Here is a 26169-nt window from a genome sequence, read left to right as displayed (position 1 = left end):
AACAGCATCTAGAGGAGTCTTGCTGCCATTAAACCACTTGTTGTGGAGTCTTCAGTGGAATTATTAAAGTATATATAAATATATATATATATGTATATATATATACACACACACCTGAATCCCAAAAATACTGCCTGTCTCATATCTCCCTGCTTTGCAGCCTGCATAGCTATTCCAACATCACTTTCTTGCAAGCTCCCCAGCAGAATTAATTACTGTTTGCACAGTTCTTTGAAGATGAAAGTACCAAGTGAGTGCTAAGTATCAGGCCAGATTCCCAGCTGGTTTAAAAACTGGCATTTAGTGCATGACATTGAGGCCCACCATCACCCAGCCTCATTATAGAGGTTCTGTGAAGAAAAAAGAACCAGACAAAAAGAAAGAAAAAATACATATAAAAATTATATATATTAAAAATACAAAAATAAATAGAAGAACACCATGGTTGCAATAACCTTCATGCCTTGTCAGAGTCACTCTTTCTGCAGGTAAAAACTACAAATTTGCAGAGTCACAACACTGCTCTCCTTAATATCTCCTTAAAACTCACTTCTGCTATGATGCCCACAAATCATTCAAAAATGATTAACCAGCTGGTGTTCTGTGGCTTCTATACATTACACTCACCAGAACCATCCTGCTCTTACGTTGGTCCACCCCGGCTGCTTACTCTATGTGCTGCTTCTTTCCCAGCCTCTAGTTGCATACTGGTTGGGCTTGTGAAGGGACAGAATTGCAAACATGTGGATCGAGAGAAAGATTCATCAGCAAATCAGCCTGTCACTTGAATAAACCACAACAGTTGAAAGGAGAGACAAAGAGACTCTTTAAATATTATAAAGCCTGGCAAGGCTGCCTTCCTCTGGGGGCCTGAAATCCCACAGCTGCTGCTGAGCAGAGAGGAGGCACCAGCAGCCTGCACACACTTCTTGTACCACATCCACATAATTTAGGAGGCTAATTCAGATCCTATAGGACACCTCAAAATATCACACTCACATTTATTTCAGAAAGAAGCCATGCATGCAGTTTGCTGACACTCTTTCCACAGCCTCCACTAGACCTCATGTTCCCAAATCCTTGGATAACCCAGCTATGTGTGCTACTCAGAGACAACAGAACATCCCTCAAGTCTTTTCCGATGCTCACACATACAGCTAAGATAGTAATGCACTTTTAAGAAATAACATAGAAAAAAAAAATTGTGCTGGAAAGGAAAGGAGATCCCATACAACAATATTCCACTGCATGTTACAAATCCCAAGGACATCGGCTTTACAAAACCTTCCTTCTGCCACAACACAAAAACAAAGAGGTAAACCTGCAGCTGAAAGTCCAAAGCCTCTGATCTGTACTGCCTTCCCTGTGCAGCTGCACACATCACAAGCAAAGATGATGCCCTACCCACCCAAAACTAGGAACTCTGCCCATATACACACACCACAGGTAGCACCAAATTATAGATGCAAACAAATGGCTTAACTTTCAAGCCCCAGCTACTAATGCCTGAGGCAAAGCTGGATATTTTCCCATTTGACTGTAGCTCTTTCCAACCCCTCTGGTCTGTCTCGTGCTCTTGCTTTCCTACTGAAGCTTCTCTCCACTAAGAAACATCCCTTCTGCCTCTTCAGCATGACTTAGGCTGATGCTCTGCACTTGTAGCCTTAATCTCTAGAGAGCCTGGATGAGATTTTCAAAAGCACTTAGTGTTGACCTACCTCTGCTCCAAATCAGTCTGATCATATTAGGTTAACTATATTTAAGTTTGGCCATGTATATTTTGTCATAATAAACTTACCCCAAAGGAATGCAGCTGCTTTAAACAAGATTACTAAATCCATGACTATTTATGCATCTCAATAAGGAATTTGATTTTCCACTTCCAGTTCTGCGGATTTTTTGGAGCACGTTGAATATTTAGTACTGGAGAAACAGAGGTCAACACAATTATAACCTACATCTTAAAAAGAAACAGTACCCTTTAAATTCAATGCTATAGCAGGGCTGCACTAAAGACCTGAAGGTTCAGAACTCTTAAAACTGTTGATTAAAATTAAGACCCATCTCAACTCAGCCAGAATGCTTATGCTTCAGTATCTGTGAAAGGCTCTGCAAAGCCATGGTCGAAACACCAACTTAAGACCTAATCTTTCACCTCCTCCCAATTCATATTTTCAAACCATCAGTCAACGACTGGTTCTAAATGGTACAGCAAGCGACTGTCAGTTGTCCCCAGATGTCTTCTAGCACAAGAATACTCAAGAACCAATCCTGGACTACACGATCACTAGAGTAATAGTCGGAAAGTACGGGCCATGAATCTCAAAGTGTGGCACTAAATGTGCCCTTCACAGACTTGTTTTTTTATTGTAAGTTTTTGTTTTGTTTTTTTAATTTAGTATGTTGAACCTTTTTCTGCTGCATTTTCCCTTTTGATACATACATACATATATATATATATATATATATATATATTTAACTGAATCCACAATTGGTCTATCTAAATGATTGACAGCAAAGGTGAAGGAACAGTCTGTTAGCCTTGACTGCTGGGGTAATGAATAGAGAAGCTGACACATTAAATTTCTTCATCTCCAATTGGAATTATAAATTATAGACTTCTTTTGCATTATCATAATACTAAGTTCATCTTATAAATAGAACAATTCCTTGGGGGTGTATTTCTAGTGAAAAAATACATATCTAATGCTCCTGTGCTTTGCATACCTTCATATTCTAATGTAATTGGATTGATTCTTCCCATTATGTTTTAATTTTGGAAATGAAGAATTATAAGCAAATCTCTTTAAAAACACTCCCATTTTGCTCCAGCAGAACATTCTGAAATTTTCCAAAGTCATCAGTGATTTAACATACCTTCCACAGCTACTTTGACAGGTTGCATCTTCACACATGGGCCAAGGGCACTTGATCTGATTTTCTACAAACTCTGCAGGATGCTGAACCAAGAACTGAAATAGTCTATAGGAACTGAAGTTTCCACCCCATAAAAAGGCTTAATTTGGCCTTCATCCCTGTGCAAACTACTTCTGTGAAACAAATCATCAAGTTCAAATTAATCACTTTGTGTGAAAGCAAACATGGCCCATCAATAAAAGCAAAGTAATAAACCACAGGGAAATGCCTCCAAGCCAGACACAGTGCATTTAAACTCTCCAATTTATTTTGCATTGGAAAGAGGGGGGAGATAGCTCTTAAAACTTTGGTCTAAATTAGACTTAATTCAAATCACACTGTTAGAAAACCTCAAGGCCTAGCACTTAATAGCAGTGCAACTGCCTGTGGAAGTACAGAGGAGATGAAGATTATCTGCAACGTGGGATGCCAAAAGGGGTGGGAAGACGCCTCCCTCCACAGTGCCAGGGGAGGAAGAAGTAGAAAGAGGGGCATGAGAGAGGAGATGAAAGGACAGGAAAGCACAATAACCTTCAAACTGAATTTGCCACTGTTTAGGATTTTTATTGCCTCAGCAAAAATCCTCTTATATCACAAATATATGTATCTTAAAGTAGTAGGATCTTCTCCTAACAGGACGATTAGCTTTCATAGGAGGCAGACCCATGCAGTGTCTTGAGAATAGACTCTTGGGCATACGTAGGTGCATAATACTGGGCACACTTCTCGCAGATTAAAGAGAATATTTTCAACTCCAGTATTTACACTGAGAAAGCAGTGTTTTAATGCTGCATTAGCATCAGATCCCAGGGGACAATTGAGCAGCCTCTAGCAAGGAACACTCACCCAAGCAGAGGCCACATGAAGCAGAAGCCCTGGCTGCGCCTTCTTGGGCTAACACTGCCAACAGGAGTTGAAAATCTGGTGCCAGGGCAGCAAATTCCTGCACACAGTTCTGACTGCCTGCTGTATCAGGGCAGTCATCCTGCAAAATGTCTCAGACTTGCTCTGGCCTGGCTTCCCTGCTCTTCTCCTGGGAGGAGAGGAGATATTCCTGCAACAGGAGCAGTGGAGTCCATGTTAACTACACAGAGACGTTCCTCTCTGGTTTAAACAGCGAAGCATTTTTAGGGCCTGGTGTCCTCCCGAGACCCACACACCGTGATCACCTTCTGGACATGCTACTAAACACCCATGTGTCGCCTGCTGCTCTGCAGATTAGGCAAAAGCAGCTTTGTTTTATTTCAATTACTCTGGGGTTGGTAAATTGTCACCCTTATCCATCAACAGGATGGTCTTCATTAGTCTGTTCCCCATCATTTAACATGCCTATAAGCCATCACCAAACAGATTACACCAACTATTCCATTAATATCCTTTATTCAGCAAATGGGAAGGAAATTGTATTATTCTGGTAACTGTTTAATGTTTGCCACCAGACACATGAAGCAAATGTGTCCAGGAAATGCTTACTTGCCCAATGTCACCTGATGAACAAATCCAGACACCCTATTTATCAGAAAGGAAGCCATAAGAAATAACTGCAAAGAAAGTAGAGCGCCATAGCATGAAGTAAATGAGCTAATAAATATTGCAGCATTTTATCCTAGCGTGCAAAGTAATGCTTTATTACATCCTTTAAAATTAATACGTGCTATTTTGTTGGTATCAACACACGCTCGGAACATCTGATCCTTTACACGCCACAAACCCTGTGCAGCGACAAATCAAACCCACCAGTGGTACTTCATCACCTGAGCACAGGCACAGAATGAAGAGCCCAAGCACCCGCTCTCCCTCCCCTTTATGCATAACCAATATTAAAAGCGGCGTGAGCCATTTTATTCTTGTCAAAATCAGTTTTCTCATCTGGCTCCCACAAGCCATGTTTACATTTCCCGATAATAGTTTTCCCATGTCTCTTCCTTCACCAAAATATAACCTTTTAACTATGTTATCAGCCTGAATTCAGTGTACAAATAAATAATCATCATCATCATTAATAATAATAAAAGCAACTCTCTTGTTCCTTCTGTGACCAGAGGAGAAGTTGCATTTCCAAGCAACATAGCAGATGAGCTAAATTACATTCTAAGGTTGCCCAAGATTCTCAGCCAACGAGAGAGAAGGTGGCAAAGCTTTCCATGCCAGCACCCTCAGAAAGACACATCCTGACCCAGCTGGAGTTTATCTGTTATTTCCCTGGTTTAGTGTTCACACAGGGATGGGAACATACTGACAACAATACCCAGTGCTGCACAATTTCCAGCTTTTTTTCAGTCTATCCATTTAATAACTAGAACATCTCACAGCTATTACACTACTAACTGCAACAAATAACTGCAAAATACACTGGGGGAATGTACAAATAAATTCTGGCACATCAGCAGCTCCATAACAAGCTGTATAGGAGACTGGCAATTGGTATGCTAGGATCTCCATCACCACAGAAACAGAAATGGGGAATGAAGCCAAAGCTCACCATGCTTCTTGTGAAGGGGTTTCCCAGGCCTGAGGGGCTCTTGTCTGGGAGTGGTACCTCACTGAACCACCTGCCCACACAGCTAATGCTCTTCAGTTCTGTCCACATTTAGCCAATCCATTACATATATAAGCTACAGCCAAGCTTTTCAAAACCTGCAAGCCCTGGCAACAAACACAACCCAAGATATGGAAGCAACAATCTGAGAAGATACTCCCCAGGAATTAGATTTTGTAAACAAACATTTCAGCTAATTGCATTCTTGTTCTCAGTGCAGTGAAGGCCCCATTTAACCAGAGCATTTGTCTACGGAGTTTAGTTTCTTCCATTTAATGAATGCTGATCCTGTCTTAGCCTCAGCTGGTATATCATCAGGATCAACATGAAATGCTAATGGAGAAAGATGCTTAATATCATTTCAAGTGTTTAAGTTACAACCATGGCTATTAAAGCAAATCCATTTTACCTGTTCCTCCTCAGGCTCCCCTGTGAGACAGATTTAAAAGTTTCCGTGGGGAGAAGTGATTCATAAATGGCTGCACAGATCAGAGAATAAAGCCTTTCACTGTTAATTACAGTCAGCGCTTTCCAAACTGAAGCCGGTCATTTCACCGTCACAACACATAATTAGCAAGGCTCATTTTCTATCATCGCCTTCACAAATCAGCTCACTTTCTAGAAAGCAAGGTGGGTGCCTCGAGCAGCGGGCACAGGCAGGCCAGCCAGCAAAAACAAGGCTTTGTGCTCACTCTGCCTGGAGTCCACAGCAGAAAATCCTGCAGAGCACCCAGTACTCATTTTCAAACTGCTAAGTTAAAGGCCTGAACATGAAATAGCCATGACATTGAGGACAAGGAGGTGGAAGAAGGAGCGCCTTTGGCTAGGAGGCTTCTTGGCTTTCTGACATTTGTACCCATAGTGCAAGTAACACTGTGTCCATCCAACCCAAAAAGCACCTGGGACATCCTTGCTTGGGAATTTCACAGAAATAGCTGGAAAGAAGGGTATGTTAGAGATGTTGCTCTTCCCTGGCTCAGAGAGAGGCCTCCCAGCCATCATCTGCATTTTAAAGCAAGACTGTCTCTTTCTTTCCATGGCTCACACTGCCCCTCACCTTTCTGAGGAACAACTCTGCCCCAAAGGCATCCGGTTGATGTGCTGCCAAGATCCCCATCCTTAACAAGGCACCCAAAATACCGAATGGGGCCCCAAGCACTAGCACTCGCCAGACAGAGCATGCTTTCCTTGCTGTGCTGGCAGCCATCATTCGAAAGGCTGAAGTTATCCTCACACAGATTTTAAAAGGCCACTGTTTATGCATGTAAATTCTGAAGGGCATTAGCGGCATAGCTGACACACACTGACAGCCAGCACAGCTCTGGGAAGGGAATAAAGCAGCAGCAACTGCCTGAATAATTGATGTGCTTTTACTCTGCCCCATGGCCCAGTTATTACATTGCTCACTCTCTTCAACTGCCTGTGGTTTCTAAATTAATTAGAAATCTTAATGTCATGGCCAGCCATTTAAAAAAGAGAAAAAGGCACCGAGTACAAAAGAAGAGAGTGCTACGGATGCCCTTGAGGCTTGGGATCTCTTATTTTGACCTGGGTACGCAAAGAAAGAAAATAAAATCTCAAATTTTAAAAGTTCAGGCCAATACTAACAGCTGAGACAAGCTGATATCAGACCCTCACATGGTGTGCAATCCATCCTTGCCAGCAAAAAGCCCCTAATTCCTATTTCATAAGGATGGATACCCACATAGATGTCACCTCTCCCAGACTATGGGGCAACAGCTTTTCCAAAGTACAGCATGCTATAGAAGCTGGTATCTATTCAGTACAATGGAAAAACAACACAAGCATCTGACAAGTATCTGCCTGGCTGCTGCAACACACTGCACCAGATGGAAGGACACTGCTGACCTAGGTCTGGAAGAATCACAGGGCTCACAGCTGCCCTGCTTATACAGATGACAGAGCTAAATGGCTCTGTGGGATCCCTTTTGCAGGCTGAAATTGTGTGTGGCCACCTGACCACAGAGAACAGGAGTGGCTGATAAAAATAACACCTTGTTCAAACATAACAGTGTAAGCAGACATTACTTTGAAACGTACATAGCCTTATCTACTTATGATATTGCTTATGCTTAGACGTTAAAACAATGTCTATAGCTCTTAAGAAACCCTCTGGGAATAATTCCTGTGTTCGAGCCATGCTGCATTACAGCACAGAGAGTTTCATTCCTAGTCCTTGGGAAGCACTTAGCCATGATGAATCTGGGAGTATATTTAGTTTTTTTACTTGCTTGAGAAATAGAGATTTCTCGGAAATCTCCTTAAAATTGTACCAAAAGCACAAATAAACACCAAGGATTGGATTTGCTGAGATTTAAAATTGCTCAAATAACTTAGAGTCTAATCTTACTTTTTTTGTGTGTGTGGAAGAAAACCAAGCAATCAAAATATCAGTGGACTGCACAGTGCTGTACAGTCCTTCTCTTGGCCAACACACAGCATTTTACTGTGATCTGCAAGATACCTAGGCAGAAAAATGTAAAAAACAAAAAACAAACCCAGAAAACTTATTACTCCCTTTTTGAAATTCATTTTAAAGAAATTTGATTTGTGAATTACTTTTTGACATGGATAAAATAGCCTTATAGACAGAGCAATAAATTGTTTGAGCCCCCATTACATTTATCCTACAGTTTCCACACACATTAAATGCCCACATATAACAGTCCCAGGGCAGAGCAGCAAGATGGCAATGGTAACACAACATATTACAGAGCTTTACATGACACTGTAAATCCCAATCGAAGTACCCAACAAAAGAGTCCCACTTATCATCATGTGGAATGGAATTCAAAACACTATGATGACAATACAACAGGGGAGCATGGTTTATAAAATCTCAGTGTATTTTAATCAAATGTTTATTTAATCCTAGAGCCTTTCCTTCAGTCTCCTGTTTTTTCTCTCCCGTTATAACTTTGTATTAAATTGATGCACAGAGTCCACCACAGAAAGCAGGCAAGAATAAAAGCAAGATGCAAACGGGTATTAGTTGACAACATCTACCCTTGACCCTTTCAAGAAAAGGGTACACGTGGCACTTAGTGATGTGGTTTACTGGGCACAGTGATGATGGGCTGATAGTTGGAGGAGATGATCTTAATGGCCTTTTTCAACTTTAATGATTCTGTGATTGAATGTAGGCCCTTTTATTGTGTTCCTACACACTTCCTGAATACTGACAGGAAATATGTTGGGAGGGAAGACAGGCTTCCAAAGTCTGATACACAAAGAAGGTGGCATCAGTCAACTTCTGTGATTTGCGTTTTCCCTCTTTGATTACTGCTGACTCCAAAATGAGCATGCTAATTACTGGCAGCACAGAACTGCAGACAAAGTGAACATAAGATGCCACTCACATCCATTTTCCACCCCAAAATGACAACGTGTCTTCTAAGAACACGTCAGCAGTTTATACATAAGCTTTCCTGATCACCCAACATTCCTTGTTTGTACTCTCTATGCCGTTTCACTTTTGCATCTTCACATGCTAGCTGTTCAAGACTCAGATTTTAGACCTTCATGCTACATATTTCCTTTGTTCTCCACGCTGCAGCACCTATGTGTAAACATCTCGCACTGAAATTACTACAGCTGTACAGCGGGAAGGATGTACCAGCTGTAACATGACTACAATTCTTCAACATGGCCATGCCCTCCTTGTTCAACTTGTATGTCACTTGTCTCTGAAAAGGAACAAAGTGCAAAAACACACAAGGTCCTGCAGACATGCTTCCTTCTCAGCCTTGGAAAAAAGGTGAAACAAAATACACGAGACGGTAGCAATACAAAGCAGCATCGCTTTCCTCACTGCTTTCCTGAGCCTTGTCTTTCAAGATGTAGCCCCTGGTAAAGTGGCTCATGAAAGTTTGATGAACACCATTTTGTTTAACACCGGCAACAGAGCAACAGCCCTGTCGAGCTGCAACACCCAAGCAAAATGTCATGACCCAAGAGGATCAGGGCTCTTGGCTACAAGAGGTGGGCTCACAGTTGGTATCGTGTTTAGAACCTCCAGCGCAAGATGCACCACCCCCACAGGTGACTTGGTCACTAGAACATCACACTGCTGCAGCAATGAATACTGCGCCTCCTGCCATGCTTGCCAGCTGTCTGAGGCAAGCTTGCAAAATACAGAGTTCCTAAGCATTGTCCATTAGTAAGTACACCTAAACCTTCATTCTCTTCCCCTCTTATAATTGCTTAACATGTACACACACTGAAAAATTTCATAGTGTGCCATTCTGTATCGTTTTACTTCAATATTTTATATGCTTTCCTGCTTTTGTTTCCTTGCTCCCTTCCTATAAAAGAATATTCTCCAGAAGCTGTGAATGTGAAACTGAAAATACATAAAATCCACATACAGAGACAGTACTGCAGACTCACGTGACATGATTAAGTTGAGTGGTTTAATATTAGCACGGCTAACAAATAGTACTAGAGCATAAGATGCAGTAATTACCTTTTCTTGTTCTTCAGGTGCTGAAAATCCATACGCTATTTTTGCAGAGTATTGAATTCAGCATTTCTGAAAACAAAGAGAAAAAATAATTAAAAAAAACATTTATACTCTCCTCTGAGGACTTATTAGGCACTCATGAACCTTCTGCTAGACAGAAATTTATAAACTTCCTCTGCAATAAAGGATGAAGCAAAGAACAAATGTTCTTGGACAACAGATTTGCTTTTTAAAAGCCTGTGTGCGTGTTTTTTTTAATCTCTATGCAGCACATCTCTGAATTCAAAAACAATAATAGCATGCAACTATCAAAGGCTACTCTTGCCAACTGCTTACAAAAAGATTTACAGGTAGCTAGCAAATACACATGCACATACATGAGTACTTCTACACTACAACAGACTCCAAAGTGATCTTGATAAACTACTGTTAAGCTTGAGGATTTATCATATGTATTTTAGATAGTTTAGATAGCTGATGCACTTGAATAATAAAGAAATATCTGGTTTGAAAAGTACATTAATCATAACTGTACGGATTACTATTCTTCAGCACTTAAATGACAAGCTTCAACCCCTTACGTTTTCAGTGTTTTCTTTTAAATGTAGTGCTTCACACTAAATGTAACATTAATTGATAAAAGCATGAAATGCATGGATCCAGGTCAACCTCCTGTAAGTGCTGGGTTTAGCGCAACTATTTACACATAAAACACTGCTCCTCATAGTTGGGGTTGCCACATACGAAACTTTGGTTGTTATCAGTTTTGCCAGAGTCAAGCTGGATGGCATAGGACCTGGGGCAATCAACCAGTTCCACTTAAGCAATTAGAACATTAAAAAAATTGAGGCAAGTGAAATAGGAATGACTTCTCCTGTCTTGTTTGCTTCCAACAAAAGTTATCTAATTTGGAAGAAGTATATTAAAATGGCAAGAAAGCCAAAAGGTGCAGAGCCCAAATACAAAAGAATCCAGTGTTGAGTCCAGTTGTTCCCACGGACTCATGAATAGCAGCTGGTCCACGAGACTTTCCTTCAGGGACAACTCTCCCCCTGCTCCTTGCAGTCATCCCTACAGCACAGCCAGGCTACCCCATAGCCTAAAAACATTACAGATCAAAAAAGCAGCTCCAGGGCTCTGGTTCTAACACACAGTTGACCTAGAATGGTCCTGCTTTTATCTTCAGTGCCCCAAAGAGAATTTCCTTTTACCCCAGCACTACACATTCTTTGAGAGATAGTCCTGTGGGAGTAGGAAAGCGAAGGAGCTCATACTGCTAAGGAACCATCCCTTGTGCACAATTAATCTTATTTACGTACTAAAGGAGCAATCACTTGCATTCAGCAACTTTGGAAGTCAGACAAGTAAATTAAAACTTAAAACAAGGCCTGAGAGTCCAGCATGCATGCCACTTTCTGAGTGATTTCTCTATAATAGGCATGAATGGATGCTTTGGAAGAAAGAAAGAGACCTTTTCCAAGTCCATCTGTCAGCAAAACTGCCTCTGTAAGCAATAAACAGGTTTTGTGCCATCTAAGAAATTTACAGACAATCTCAGGGTAGGACTAGCTATTATTTCTCACTGTACAAAAGAAAAACTCCCCAGATGTTAGCTGTTTGCAGCCCTGGATTTTGATCAAATACATACAGTTTCGGTTAAAAAAATATATATAAAAATACAACAGTTTTACAAGTGTAGAGTAGACCAGGCAACACCTCGTGAGGGCATTCACATGTTTTACTTCCAGGAAAAGTGCCATTTGTTTGGACTACTCTGCTTATATTTTATAGCAAGAATGCCACCTGACTCCAAGAAGCTTTTGGAGAAAAACCGAATTGATGGCAGCAGTAAGGAGCAGAAATGGTGGTTTCCCTAGGCTGACAAAGTTAATGTTTGTTACCCATTACCTTGCAATGGCTTTTTAAATGAAATTAAGATGAGATCTTTGTTTCATTTATGAGACCCTGGATTTAACTTCTACTTGGAGCATAAAGGGCTAGAGATAGCACAACTTACAGTGGTTTATGGCTCTGCTGTGCCATTTTAAGGATGCAGTACATGCTCTCCTCCCAGTTCACCTTTATTTTATCATAATGTGAGCGTACTGACTGGTAAATCTTTCTTGGTTTCCCTCCCCAAATGCCAAATGTATAACCTTGAGCTGGCCTCTGCCATATGCTATTTTTATGCAGATTTCAAATGTAATTTGGGGAATTCTTGTTCTTATTTTAATAACAGAAGGAAACATATATGGATTCCAGCGCAGCAAAGATTCTGCAAAAGACTTACAAGAGAGACAGCGCTGATGAGCAGTAGGTGCACAGCAGGAACTATAGGGATTTAGAGTTAGCTGATGCCCTAAAACATAGAATAAACGTATTAAAGGAGACATTGCTTTATATGTGACTCCTGTTAAAGCTCACAGTCTCACAGCACTTGGCCCCTGCGCAATGGGAGATCGCTTTAGTTTTCTTCCACTGCTCTCCACACCACTATGCTAACCCGATCCACTCTGAAACCACCAGCACCGAGTGACGCATCCGCCCACACAGGCCACGGGCGTGCTGCTCTGCCTCACTAGATGCCAAAAGAAGGGCAATTAATCTGCAAGCCAGCGCGCTGCTCAACCTCCGTGCCAAAACAGAAGCTGCTATTAGAGAGAGCAACGATAAACACTGTCTGTTCAGCTACAGCAGTGGCTGCAAAGAGAATCCATCAAGACGGGATGGCTTACCCCTGAGCTGCTGTACTGCCGCAAAGTCAAATGTCCCGGCAGCCATTAACTCTAATGGCACAGGGACCCACAGAAAGCCACACCAAGGTTTAGACATCTGACAGGAGGCTGGGGAAATAGTACCAAGCACCCCATTTCTGCCTCATTTCAAGTGCAAGAGCAAACAGCCATCACTGCGCTTTGGGAGATGGAAATCCATATGGAGCAGCTCTGCATCAATCCCAGGAACCAGCATCTTCCATCAGCCCTATGAAACAAAATCAGCAACCTTCACCTATAGTGGTTTAATTTAATATGCACCCTACAGATCCTTCTAAATCCTGCACACTGCCATCCTCCATTACCAGGCTTTTTCGATGAAAGTGATTAAAGCTAACAATTATAATTTGTGTTTGAGAAGTCCCTAGAGGCACTGGGTAGGCTCAGACTTCATTGTTCACAGAACATAATGCAAAGAAATCTGCCTCCCGAAGAGCTCATCCTCCCAAGAAGATGAGGCAATCAAGGAACAGCAGAAAGAAAAAGCAGTTGCTCAAGGTCAAACAGCAAGCCACTGGAGGAGATGGAACAAAACCAACCCCTCAACTGCTCAGCCACAGCCCTGTTCATGCTGACTCTCCAGTACTAAGTCGACCAACTAATACACTTTTATTCATCAAAACATGCTTTTTAGTACAAGAGAGAGGTGTACCCAGCCCTTGGATGACAATGCACCTACACATCGAATCACAAAAAGAGAAGTAGTCTATACATCCCCAGAACATGACAGTCCTACATTGAGACCAGATAAAAATGCACTGTGTGACAGAGGTGGACAAGTGCCTGCTTTGTGACAAACCAAAGCTGTCACCTACTAATATGAGTATGGGTATCATCTGATGGAGGACATCTCTGTGGTTTTCAGCACACGGTTTTGACAGGAACATTTCCAAGATGTACAAAATATAGTCCCGCTGGATGCTTACAGGCTTAGATTTTCCTGGCCTATCAGAGCAAGTGGGATGGAACATCAGCTTTTTCCCATCTCCCAGCATGCACTTCCTTCCACCTTCCAAATAAATGCTTCCCATACTTTTCGTGCACATTACTGACAAATCGATCCTTCTTTATTCTTCCATCAATGCTTTCAACATATGATTGCTCAAGTGACCTTCCCTATCTTGCAATTTTTTAAGGAATGGTCAATCTCAATATGCATAATTATAATTGCAAATGGATCATTTTACCTTGTACTCTTCTGTTTTAATGGGATTATGTACAGCCAAATCTCTAAGGTAACATTTAGAGTCAAAACCTCCTATGTCATTCATATGTGTTTTAGATACTTAAAAATATTAATATGCAACTAGTGATATTATCCAAGGTTAAGACTTCTAACTACCCTGGCCAGTTATGACACCATCAATCTGAAATAGTTTTCACTGATTGCTAGAAAAAATCTTTCAAAGACAGTAAAATTGGAATTCATAAAAACTTCTTCCCATACAGTTAGTCTGAAAGAGAGTGCTCCTGTTATGCTCTGTACTGTTAAAGTACAAAGTACTAGTGTGTAAAGTGAGAGAAGCTTTTAGTCTTTGCAAACAACTTTAGTGCATAAAATATTAAAAGCGATGCTAAACTAATCTTTGGCAAGAATTACAAGCAATTCAGTGCAACTCGTATTATAATTCCTTTGGTTTATCATTTAAAAAACATTAGAGTCTACCATTATGGTTGTGTATCACAGTGCTGTACATTACATTAACCTCTATAATTTTCTAGCGTGGGATATTGCAGTAACACAAATTAGACTATCTGGCATAAAGGCTTAAAAAGATGCAATATTTAAAGTGAGCAGACAGGAAAGCTCTTTTCTCCTTCCTGCCAAAGACAGCAAGAGAGAGTCCAGTCCTCCTTTCCTCAAAGCAAATGGTAAAATCCCATTAATTTCCACTGGAACTGACAGATTCAAGGCATCTGGGAAAGGATTCAGTCTAAATACATCACAGACATAACAGATGAATGATTTGGGGTAGAGGGGTCGCCTGCTCTCATTTTAACACTTCTGTGTAACGGGAACAGAGCAGGTCATTTCTGCATGCTTGAAAATGCTTTGCGGGCTTTCAGTAGGATTCTCCCTTCAGCAATTTTTTTGCCTCCTGTCCCCATTTTCTTCTTCTCCATATGCCTAATAGCTTTAAAATCTGCTGTCTGAGTGCAGAAGGTAAAGCCCTGCCCTTAATACCGCTGCAGGGCCCACAGATGAAATTTTGTCCTCCTATAATTAATAGGAAAATATTTACATTCCATATACTCTGAAACAATCACATCCCTTCCACTAAGGAAACAAACTGCAGCTAAATTATGTGTTATCCGTAAGTCTTCATAGCAAGACAACTATTTCAGGTACAATAAACAATCACGATAAAATACCCATCGTCTAAGTAAATCACTCTAACTTCCAAGATATATTTGTGAGTGAACAAACTTAATCTAGCAACTGAAAGATTAATTTGATTTTGTAACAGTTTCTTGATTTTTTTTCCTTCTCTGTGGGACAAGAAAGAGACAAAAAAAAAAAAGCTAAAAAAAAAAACAGAAATGGGTCACTGCCTACTGTTGGGACAATGGCTCTCACCTATGGCATGCTGGATTTGTGCTTCTGCTCTGCATTGTGCAGAACACATACTTCAGCTTCATGTTCCCCTCTACGAGGCCACTGGGACATTGTTCTCCTTCCAATATAACTACCTGGCCGCCTTCCCTCATTTTCCACTTCTAACATATCAAACAGAACCTGAGAAAACTCCATCCAAACCCATATGCTTCTGTGAAATATATTGAGTTTGTGGATAAAAAGGTCAGCTTCATTTTGTCTCAACTGGCTCCAGCTCCCAGTTGTGGGGGCTGTGGGGACAGACGGCTGTTGGGTTAAGCAAGATTTCTGTGCGTGTCTATGGAACAGAAAGCAGCCATTCTTTCATGTTGGCTTCCCAGGGACTTTTCCAAGCAAAATACTGGTCTCAAGTGACTCTAGAAGCAAGCAACCAGGCCCTAGTTCTGGAAGATCCAGTGGGTTCTCTGCAACAGCATGTCATTTAATCTGAGAGGAAGAGGGAGCCAGGGGTCCTGTCAATTCTAATCCTGGGTATACGTGCCACAGCTGGATTTTTTCAAGTCTGATCTATTACACTGGCACACCACTGACCAAAGTCTTCTGTTTCATGTAAATTCCCAGAAAAAAACCCTAGGAGATAAAACTGATTAATCCTAATTAAAATGAGAATCAAGGAAATGACACAGTCTGTTGAATCTATTTGATTAATCAAAAGCCTCCCTCATTTCTATGTTAATTGTCTTTTTACAAACGTGCAATACTTTCATACGCACAGAATAACATTTTCATATTCTTTTTCAAATAGGGCATCACTGGCCAGTTGTTAGAAAGCACTTAGAGAACCCTTCTGCCTATCAGGCAACTCAGAAGTACCTAAATGGATGCTGAGTGGTTCTCAGACTTCTCTTGGAACAGCCCAAACCCTGCACCCAGGGCAGAAGAGAACCATCACACTCCCGGCCCCAGAGACAAAGCAGATATCTGCTAGAAAGAAGGCAAGCAGTAACCAGCGGTTAGTTGTGTTCATTTTGTCAATGCAAAATGTGAGTGTGAGCCTGGAAAGAAGACACACAGCCAGTCTACGCCCAGAGCATTTCATGCGCAAGGTGCCCCATCAGCACCTGGGAGGAGATATGGAATGAATTAAATTGAACTAAGATAAACCCACTAAAGCCCTCCTCTCTCTTTGCACAAGACTGGTAAGGTGAAATATCATTGCTTGATTTTTTATTTATTTATTTTTTATAAAAAGGCTACTTTCATATAACATGCACATTTGGAAAAACAATCAACATTCAAAGACATTCTTGAAATGAAGAAATACAGAACAGACCCCTTCAAAGACAGCTCACCTTAGGATATGAATGATTTACAGGGGAATGGACGCTACATAATGCTAACATCAGCAAATTAAGGGATGGGATGCATTTGCCACATCCAATTTGTATTCAGTCAAAATAGAACATTGCCTAAAGCTGGAGGGGGGGAGGGGGGTGCAAAACCAACCTAAGAAAAGTGGTAAGGGAAACTGGATGAAATCCAGAATCTGCTGCCTTACTTGCTTAGACAACATTTATTATGGTTAAGTTTTATTATACAGTAGTAAAAAATTACAAGGCAACATCCTGTGCTATTTCCCACTGGGATAAATGATACAGATGTACTATTAAATCTCAAAACCAGCACCGGTCTGCCAGGCTACATTCCATTTGTGTCTTTATAATGTGTCAATAGGCTGACATTTATGCCTTCTGATGGTAAAGCTATTTATGTTATAGACATTTAAATGTGCCATAAAATGCTTAGCACTACACAAGCCTAGAACCCTTCCAATCCTTACCAAAACCACACACACAAAGCAAAAATCCTATCAGACACCAGTATCCAAACTTAGGAGGTATTAGCTCTATCTTTTCCATGGCAAACCAAAATTCTGAGTGTTTCTTTTATAAATCATATACAAGAGAGTTAAAAACAATCTTTCTGCTGTGTAAATGTTCAAGCCATACCTGGATTTAGTTTTGTTTCATAGCCCTTTTGTCCTTTTCTAAAGCAGCATTCTTCAAAATCCAAATCATAGGCTTTGTGACTTGCTGGGTGACAGGAGGTGCTAAACACTTAAGCAAAGCTTGCAGGCCAGCAAGCAACCCTATCCTAACCCTTGCAACCTACAAAAGGAGCTGCAGGTCACCTATCCAAGCTCTATATTGCCGTTATCCACAGCTGGGAAGTCCCTCACTGAAGTCCATCAATCCCAAAGGCATCCTGTGCTTTGTAAATATACTGGTAAATAGATGGTCCCACAGGGATCCCACTGAACCTCATGGAGAGCAGACAGTCACTACTGGCCACAGGCTAGACATAAACTAAGACACACTCTCAGCATCACCACTGGCACTAAAGATTTGGAGGGCATAAAATCTCCTAATTCCTAGTTAAAATGAGATTCCTCTTGGTATCCACCAAGTGCATTTGATAAGGCCAACCTTGTGAGAAATCATGACAAAACACCCACAGTTTCTGTTAGTAAATGTCCCACTTAGGAGAAATGCTAAGATAAAAAAACATGCAGACTAACATACTGTAACTGCGGCCCCATCAATGGTCTCTCTGAAACACTAGCACCAAATTTCATTAACTGGAAACAAAGCAAACAGCTCTTAGAAACACAGGTCAGAAAACCAGACTCTGTGACAGAGAAATTCATTTTCAGAGCTAGGTGGTTGGAATTAAGAAGCCCATCCACAGCCAGAAGTAGACTCGGGTTACTGGTAGTAAGGTGTGGGGGGCGTATAAACAACAACATATAAAGGTTTGGGTCAGAAAACAAAGCAGCCAGCCTCTCCATGCCCTAAGGCTACTGTTGAGACATTTCCTGCACCTATCAAGTTCTTTAAGTCTGTGAAAGATAAGCAGACAAAAACAAGGAGGAATTGGGAAATAGGCAGCCTGGGAGAACATGCTGGAAGGAGGGCTACACGCTCTAGTTGCTATCCCCCAAGCAACTGGTATGCAAGGATAAGGAAAAGTTACAAACATGCCAGCTCAATAGCTAACTGCAGGGATCACGTCTTGAAATGATTAGGGTTGAAGTAATGGCCACTGATACTTCAGGGGCTAATTAAAAAAAAAATCTTCATAAGAAAATTACCATACAAAACAAGTTCCGCATATTTTTTTCTCCACAAACAGCTTCAGAGCCTAATGCATTAGAAACGCAACTGCATCAGGCACAGCACCAAGCACAGGCCATGCTCAAGCTCCAAACAGGAAAATGCCAGGCAGAGCCACTTCATTACAGTGCTTACAATCAAAATGAGACAGAAAGTGGCTGCTTCTCCACTCTGACAAGTTTTTAATTGCAGCTAGAAATTACCTTCTACTTTAAATTTCATTCTGAAATAGTGCCTAATAGAGGCTGCTCAAGATGAGTTTTCCACACTTCTAAATAATTATTATTAATATGACACTAACATACCTCACTGGAATTTTAAGCCACCTAAAGCATCTTTTAAAGATGTATTTATCATTAAACTTCACATCCAGTGTGACTGAAATGCAAAATTATCTTGACCTTTTAGTTCTGAATAGTTCACCCATCACAGTTCCTTCTTCATAAGGAGACCCATTACCTTTTCTATTTTGGTGACATTAGTAAACATCTTTTGAAGTGCAAAGGAAGACCTTCCCACGTCAGCGTGATTAACTCACACACACGCACGACCTTAGATGATATTAATATCCAACACAAGACTAAAGGTTATTAACTGATTGCATTGTCTAAAGGCAATGTGGTCCAATCTACAAGTCCCAGGGTGACCAGATTTTCGTGAGCATCTTACATGACCTTTAAATGAGCTTTTACGAGTGCATTTTATGAGCTTTGCAACCTGTCAAAGAAAATATTGAATACAGTCCTGACACACCAAAATAGAAGCACTTTGGGGGCAGCACGAAAGCACAGGCTTTGGGAATCCCGTGCTGTGATGGAAGTGAGAACTTATAAGGTAGAAAAGCTGTTAAAAGATGTGCACTGGCTTTTCTGTCATCATTGTTTACACTGACAAAATGGAAGATGTGAATAATATTTAGCATGAGGAATGGATATGAGTTACATGGGCTGTAACTCTTCATCCCGAAGAATGACAATCTTCATCTTAACTCATGGAGGCTCTGCAAATACTCTCAGAAATTCAACCATCCAAACATACAACACCCCAATCAAGAGAAAAGTCTCCTGCTAACAGTAAAGACTTAAAAGAAAAAAGAATGTTTCCTTCTTCCCCTAAAGCAAAAGGTAACCTAAAAGGAGAAGCCGCAAGGAAACTGCACAGTCATGCCCTTACTTTCTCAAATTTTCTTTCCATTTGCTAAGGCACAAGGCACCCCAGAAGTTTTAAAGCTCTGTAAGTGCAGCTAATTTGGACACTAACAGGACTCTACAAGAGACACAGCATGAAGAAACCCATGAAGGAAAATTCCAGAAGCACCTCCCCAGCTAGTGTGCAGCAGGAATGTTCGATACCTGTTTTCCTGTGAAGTGAAATACATCACAAAATGCCATATATGAGTAAGAGACATATAAAGAGATCTCTGCCTACAACTATGTTGGAACTGATTTCAACTGTCTTTGGTACATTATATCAGACAGCATGATGTCATCAGATGCTTTTCAATGTCTTTTAAGACCTTTTCCAGTTCTTCCTAAATTATTAGGTGAGAATATGTGCGTGCGTGTGGTATTCCTTTATTTCTGCAACCAAGTGATAAACTGCAGTGCCACAAGATAAATTGCATTCAGTTTACAAATTTGACCTCCTCACTTGAACTCTGCCTGCTAATCCATTTCAGCTGGGACTATTCCTAATACGCCATACTTCCCAACAGCTTTCAAACAGCTGTAGGGGCTTTCTGTGTGTATATGCGTGTTATGTTTTAAAATGGATTTTGCATTAAAAGTTTTTTTTTTTTCTTTGCACCAGAAAGTGGAACAGATTAGAAACAGAAAGACAATCCACCTGGCTCTGGTGGTCTGACATGGCTCCGGCTTCCAGGCATGCAGGACAGCAGCCCACCTCGCTGAAGCCATTGGAGTCTCCGCTTTCCACGGTTTTCATTACGTGCTTCTCTAGCACGCAGAGCCTGTGGTTCACAAGAAGTCACACCTTCCATCTGTAAACAGGGAGATTTATAGCAGAGCTATTTGAACAGCTGCCCTGGCTCCTAGGAGCACTAGGATTGAGTATCAGACACATCTCAAGCCAAAAGGGAGCAAGTACTGCTGGAGGTGCTCCACATTTCTGATGGGGACACTCACACATTGAAGAGGGTTCCTAACAATGTCTGCCACACAGCTGCAATCCCATTCAAGTCCTCTTTGGCAACCAGCAATCTCTCTGTAAGAGTTCTCATGAAGGTTTGGAGTCAAACACCCAGTTCTCACATGCATCACCTTACCCAAGCTGGGTGAGGCATCAATGGCCCTGTCACAGAAAGAGAGCTGCTGTGACCTGCTCAACTCCTGCCATACCATTTCTATCACTCCCCCTTCTCAAGAAAGTCACTGCAGTTTCTGGAATTAAGAACTAACATGCTGGCGCTTGCACTGTGATATTAAAAGGGTAACCAAGAACAAAATCAATTTACTTTTCACTTCAAAGCAGATAACCCTGCATTTTAATTGTCATTGGTACCCAGAGGTAGCACGCAACCAGCCCTCACTAACACCGATTTTCTCAGTGTATTTGAGAAGGTCACTGATTTTAAACAACTTAATTTTTTTTTTCTTTCTAAATTTTCTCACTTGGTTTCACACTACATTTTTTTTTATAAAGGTAAACGATAAAGTTTTGTTTGCAGTTACTCAGCATAAACAAATCATCTCTCAAATACTCGCTACAATTTTTCACAGAAAGGACAAGAATAAGTGTTATAATAACTTGCTTAAATATCCGTGACAGAAGAGTCCTTCTGCTGCAAAGCTGCTGCTTGCATTTGACACACCTGAGCAAATAGCAAAAATGCCCCTTTCTCAGCTGCTTCTTGCATCTCAGGCAAGATGGATGCTCTTTTCCTTTTGTTCTGTTTATGAGTACGTTTACTGTCCATCGTGATGCCTGAGAGCATCTGACTGCACAATATAAGCGTGAGCTTAACTCTTCGTATGCTCTAAAATGTCAGCACTTACCAGTATATGCTGCCATGTCATTCTTTATTAATGATATAAAACTTAAAATCACGTTAGTGCTGCAGCAAGTGAAATGAGCCGGCCCCTTCTCAGTTTCCAACAACTGAGGAGTATCATCAACAACTGTAAAAATAGCATGGGTGAAAATTAGGGATATACTGAGTGGCTCTGCTTTACTGGAGCCTGACTGCATTTTTCCAAAAGCAGCTCAAACGTATCAGATATATAAACATGAATGGCTTGGGCAATTAGATCTGCATTTGTTATAAACTGCAATCAAATACTCATTTCATTTTGCAGTGTCATCTGTAGTCTGACACAAGCAGAAGCAAATTAAAATGCAAGGAAGTATTTCAGGTAAGCATACAGTTCTGAAAAGGAGCTAAATTACTTGGTCATTTATATTAAAGAGATACTGCATGGGATGGTGGTGAGAAAAACCTATTCTAGCAACTTGCAAAGACACTGGTTTCAGGGAAAACAGCTTTTGTATGGTGGCCCATGTTAATGAATGCATCAGCACACAAGGTGACATTTCTGCACCCACAGTAAGCCCACATTACAGATGCTTTTGACTTCTAGAAAACTGTACTTATTATGAGCCGATAGTTAAGGTCTGGTTGTCTTCTAGGCACATTGGTTTGGCAGACATGTTTTTCCTAAAGTCAAATATATGAATGAATAATCCCCACCAATTTTTTATTTTATTTTTTCCTTTCAAAAGGATTTTTAAAAGCACATTTTTCTTAGGTGCTTCTTTGAGGAAGCTTTGCACAAATAGGTCTCAATGGATACCATGATTTCACTTGTAGCTGGCTTGTTTTTGAACATTAGAGTGGGATCATGGACTCAAAATGACAAGCTCTGCTCAGGCTTTCGTTAATATGGAAGCAGCAGTGCCCAGCTCAACTTTTCAAAGTGTTACTACTGACAGAGGCTAACCAAAGGGGGAGCAGGAGATTTTACTAATGGTTTGACCTGAGAAAAAGAAGGCAGATCTCCAGTAATGAGAACAAATAAAGCTTTGAATGTCTCTTCTTTTTGCATGAATCATTACAGAGGTCATTTGGCCAAAAAGCATCAGCAGCTGAACATCACAGAGAAATTTCTGACTATCCCAATCCCTGCTGGTGCTTCTTCATTAATATGAAGTAGTGAAAGCAGAGAAGCATTGTTCTAAACATCTTACAAGAGAAAGAATATTGGTAAAAAAAAAAAAACAAAAACAACCATCAAACAAATGACAAAGGGGAACATAATCATTTAAACAGCATGAAAAAAAAAGCAGTGGTAGCCATTTAGCAGAATACTGAAAGGCAATATGTTTTCATACAGTATTAGATTTACTGGTAAAAACACCACTTTGAAGAAATCTTTTATATCTGATTATGGTTGGTTTGTTGTTGGTTTGTTGTGGATTCTCCCCCCACTCCCCAACAATCTGTACACAGACAAAAGAAAATAATCAAAAGAAAAATGAGTAATTGTGCCTCAGTGGTGCATGCTGCCGTGGCTGGTGCTGCTAAGCATGGCTCACATGCACCGAAACAAAAGTCAGACCCTTCATACAGGTAGAATCGTTAGCTTTTTCACAATAAGGATGGTAAGGCACTGGCACAGGTTACCCAGAGAGGTGGTAAATGCCCCACTGCTGGAGACACTCAAAGTGAGGCCGGATGGGGCTGTGAGCAACCTGATGTAGCTGTAGGTGGCCCTGTTCATCACAGTGGAGTTGGCCTAGACAGCCTTTAAGGTTCCCTTCCAACTCAAACAACTCTATGATCACAATCAGTGAAAATTATGGTAAAACACTATTGACCCAAAAAGGATTAACAAACCCAGCAGCTTTCAATGCCAACCACAGCTCTATGCAGGACAGCTCAGGGGGCCATGCCAGATGAACCACAAATCTCCTTAAAAGGCAGCCCACACACAAACCTGACTGGCATCCAGCATCGTGAGTAATGTCCACCATCCTCAAATTGAAATTCATCAGGTACTTGCCAACAGGAATCTCCTAGAATGCTTATCAGACGCTCACTTCTATTCCCATGTCTGGAACGAGCAACTCAAGTAAGCACTGCATTGGGTAGAAAATCTGATAGGCATTGGTCTGAACCAGGATATCAGCAATCCCTCACGGCCAACCTCTATTTATCATGCTGGATTTGAACCTCTGTAAGGAGTCCTGCTGCCCCTGGTGCTATGCAAACCCTAAGCTGTGGGTGGTCCCGGATAGAAATGTGAGATGCTGTTTGCAGAAGTCAACCCCTTGCTCAGCACCAGCAGGACAAGGACTTCTTTATATCTCCTATCTTTACAACCTCTTCTCCTTCCACTTCAGACTGTATTTCTGCTGTTCACATGGTATCAGCAGAGCTGGCAAAAAAAAAAAAAAAAGTTGGACTTGAAGTAGTAAATAAAATGTAGTATATAAGTGGAGTTGCCAGGAAGGTGTGTTTTTGCTGAGCAGTATCAGAGAAATAAATTATAAAGAAATGTAACTGCTGCCTATTAAGAGACAGATTTATATGATAGCTAAAGCTTTCATAGTTTATGAAACAATGTCTAATAAAATGGCACAGCTATGATTTAGTAAAGCGTTTAAATTCATCGTTACATATATTTTGTATTTCAGACTGGTCTTCACTCCCAAGTCATATATTGGCTTTGCTTGATATACACATTCTTTTTTGCATATGTAATGAGCTTATCAGCTTCCAGTAGAAAAGGCAATTTCAGCGCTATCTCCTCCTAAGTTTTGCACTTAAATATGCCAGATGACTCATTCACCATACTAATATACACATCGAATTAAACAAGGTGAAGAATGTTATAGGCAGTCACTGTGCAGCACAGTAGGAGGATGACGAGCATAAAGGAACTGTACTGAGAGGGACTGTCTTACCCAGCAAGACATACTGGGGGTGGAGAGGGAAATAAAAAAAAAAGAAAAAAAAAAAAGAAAAAAATCTCCTACCACATTGTCATCGTTTTGTAGGAACACAGAGTTCTTTGTAAGTCAGACCTTCATCAGGCAGCCTCTTTTCTGCTGCAAACACAGGTCTGAGGGGTGGCACTGCCCAGAAGATGAGACTCTTCCAGAATCATAGGCTGAGATCTCTAAAATTCAGTCCCTAAGCCAACCACTTTCAGACCCTTGGATAAAGTTTTTTTTACCCTCTGGTGTGCTGAAGCTCCCAAATCAGCCTCCAACATCAGCAGGAGGCGTTGAGGGTTCTGCTTGTCTGAGGTTTGGGAGGCTGTATTGCAAAGCCTGTCTTTGGGCAGCATTCTCCTGGATCCTGGCCCAGATTCACAGATCTCCAGGCTGGAATGGACTGATGGATCAGCTGCCTCGTGGGTAACGCCAGCCAGAGGATTTGAGCCTGGCTGGTTCCTGTAACAAGTTCAGGAACTGTGCCCTACTCCAGAAAGCAGGACAACAGAGGTTACTTTCACCAGAAACAATATTGTTAAGGTTCAGGGAAGAAATGCACCTAGCTTTCACTACTCTGCCTGGTCTCAAGATACACACGTTTATTATTCCAGCCACAAAAATGAAGCAATATGTAGCACACGATGAGGCAGTCACAACACAGAACCAGCATGAGATATTAAGCCAGACATTTGAATACAACATGAATACTATCTTAATGGAATCTTTTCCTCAAGTTTACCTTAGATAAATTAACAAAACCAGAAAACCACAATAAAAACTACTTGTTCAGTTGCAACATTCTGAAATTAAAATAAATATTCTAGTGGATTTACTAAGTGCTTAATTTCAAATGAACATTCAGCATTTGCTGTTTTCAGAGCATTGTGTAAATGGAATTGTGAATAATTTGTCGTCCTGCTCACACTGCCTGTGATCTCATATTTCCTGGATATCTGCATGCTCCAGTCAGACTTGTGCCCTGCATCCCTGTGATCTGAGGGCCACCCAACACTGTCACACTGACAAGGTCCAAGAAATTCAGATAAACAACAGCTCTGGGTACTATGGTGAGATCCCTCATCTCTATGTTTCGTAAGAGTTTTGAAGTCAATTTGCAGCTGAGATTTAGTTAATACTGCTCATGAAATACTATTACATGCAGCCAAGTAGGGGAAAAAAACAACTCCCAGAAAATAAATTTAAGTGTTTTACTGATAAGATCTCATGGACCATTTTTGCAGCTCCGGTGCTTTTGCTGTTTTTTTTTTCTTTTTTTGTTTTTCTTAAAAAACAGAAGTTCCTGTTTATTATAAAGATTACAATCAAGTTCTCTCTTTCAGACACAGCACTTGAGACTGTAAGCAATCTTAATTGTTTTGCACATTGCTGACTGCAGCAACAGGGATACTGTACAGAAAGGAATTGGTATGTCTCGCTTGTCATCAGAATTCAAAGAAATCCAGTGGCTAAAATCAAGTAAAGAGACAGTAAACCACCCTGCAATTTACAGCAGACTGTATCCCCTTGAGGAAATTGGGGTAGTGCCAAGAGCAGGTATGGTCCATTCAGTACAGCGTACATTTGCTCTACGTTTGCATGTTGCCAGTTAATACACCATAACTGAAAACCCATTCCCTTAGCTCATGGAAACATGGCAAGCCAACATGCATTCAAGGATGGCTCCTCACATCTATATAAATACTGACCTTTTCTATCTAGCATGTTTACAAATCCATGTCCAACAGGGTATCCAGCCTCAGATGGGAGACTGG

The 26169-nt window shown here is 40.9% G+C and overlaps 1 protein-coding gene across 41 annotated transcripts in view; it reads right to left on the bottom strand.

The window, feature by feature from the left end:
• ADGRL3 (adhesion G protein-coupled receptor L3) overlaps positions 1-26169 on the bottom strand; it is a 475677-nt gene that overhangs the window by 377268 nt on the left and 72240 nt on the right. For all 41 annotated transcript variants that reach the window (XM_085545165.1, XM_085545173.1, XM_085545186.1 and 38 more), the window contains one exon: positions 9942-10007. The gene's annotated coding sequence lies outside the window, so the exon portion shown is untranslated. The remainder of the gene's footprint in view (positions 1-9941; positions 10008-26169) is intronic.

This window comes from Coturnix japonica, chromosome 4 (assembly GCF_054131305.1).
Source record: "Coturnix japonica strain WE chromosome 4, WE-NBRP24, whole genome shotgun sequence".
In the NCBI taxonomy this organism is placed as follows: domain Eukaryota; kingdom Metazoa; phylum Chordata; class Aves; order Galliformes; family Phasianidae; genus Coturnix; species Coturnix japonica.
The sequence above is the reverse complement of the archived record's forward strand: the minus strand, read 5'-3'. Positions and strand labels throughout refer to the sequence as shown.